This window comes from Saccopteryx leptura, chromosome 3 (assembly GCF_036850995.1).
Source record: "Saccopteryx leptura isolate mSacLep1 chromosome 3, mSacLep1_pri_phased_curated, whole genome shotgun sequence".
NCBI lineage: Eukaryota > Metazoa > Chordata > Mammalia > Chiroptera > Emballonuridae > Saccopteryx > Saccopteryx leptura.
In genome coordinates, this window is record NC_089505.1 from 285,499,979 (window position 1) to 285,501,679 (window position 1,701).

The window sequence follows — 1,701 nt, forward strand, 5'->3', positions numbered from 1 at the left end:
AAATCATTTTCTGTCATCTTATATTTGTCCCTCTTTATACCCTCCCCCCAACCCCTCTTCCCTTCCCCTCCCCCTCCCCACAGCCCCTCCCCCCGTAAGTACTGCACTCTTAATTATGTTCATGAGTCTCAATTTTGTATCTCACCTATGTGTGAAATCATACAGCTTTTAGCTTTTTCTGATTTATTTATTTCACTCAGTATAATGTTTATATATTTTTATGCTAACATAAGTGGTATTTTAAATGTCATCTTCCAATTGTCTATTGATATTATTTAGAAATAGTCTATTTTTGTATATTGATCTTAGATCCTGCAATCACGCCTAACTCACATGTCAGTTCTAGTAGCCTTTTTTTTTTTTTGTAGATTTCATAGGATTTTCTGTGTAGAAGATGTCATCTGGAAATAAAGACAGTTTTATGAGGAGCTGTATTCAAGGAGGCTATGTTTTCATAAACCCCATCCTCAGGCTGTTAGAGGAAATAGGGGGACAATCCACAATGAAGATGGTAAAGGCCTGTAAGTTATCCTCAGGGCAGCAGATTCATAGATCTAATGGTTTTACTTAGGCTAATGTTAAAAGGGATTATTATTCTATTAATACTGGGGACACCCTCAGCAGAGATCACTTGATTATCTACATTCACAATGGTGATGGGCCGAGATATGACCTGAGAGAAAAATTATCCAGCCTCAGGTTAGAAAAATGTCCCAAAACTCCTTCAACAAAGCACTACCTTCTCTCACTCTGACCTCCATGAAGCCTCCTTTCTGGTCTCTGAGCCTTCCATCGTGTCCCCCTCAGTTCCATTTCCATAGAGCCAGGTTGTATAAAAATGTAAATTATACCTTTCTAGGCCCTGTACTCAGAATAAAACCCAACTCTTTGTCCAGGCCTATGCAGTCCTCCCTGCACTGTTTCCTCCTCCCCAATTCCACTCGCCAAGCTCACCCCAAGGCCCCTCTTTGCCAGAAGCACTCTCTCCACGCACGTCACACCCCTCTTCTCCTGCTCCTGGTCACGTCTTCAGATGCCCTTTCTGACCCTTCCAACTGATGCTCTCAATACCCTATTTTTCCTTTTACCTGCCTTGCACTCACCATATTTGTCATTGAATTTTACACTAATGCAGTGCCATGAGGGCTGAGACCACTATCTTGTTTTACCTCAACCTCTAAGTGGTAGGTACTCAATCAATAGCCTTAAGGAGTGCTGGAGTTTCCCGTAGCTGTGTAGACACCGTCCCACTCAATCCTCGTTTTTGTGAACAAACTTACAATATATCTTGGGTATTCCTCTTCCCTTAGAATGGTGGTTTTAAACCATGGCTGTGTTAAAAATAACCCCAGGTGATTCTAAAACACACTAATGCTTCAACTTCACCCCAACTTGTTGAAAGCCAAGTCTCAGGGTAGAGGACCTAGGTACTTGTCTATTTTAAAATATATATATATCTTGGTGATCCCGATGTGCATCCCGAGTTGAGAACCAAGGGCATAGGAAAACAGGCTGCTTTCATTCAGCCACGTGATAAAAAAGAGGTGTGGGCTCAGCCCAGAAGGGCCAGCAGGTAAGATAGGTAAGGAACTTCACATGGGACTCCCCCCAACCCAGCCCCCTACAAGGGTTGCACCTTGGTTTCTTCCGTGCTCTCTCTGTTCCAATGGAGCAGGAAGAAAGAAGGAAACCAGACCAGAG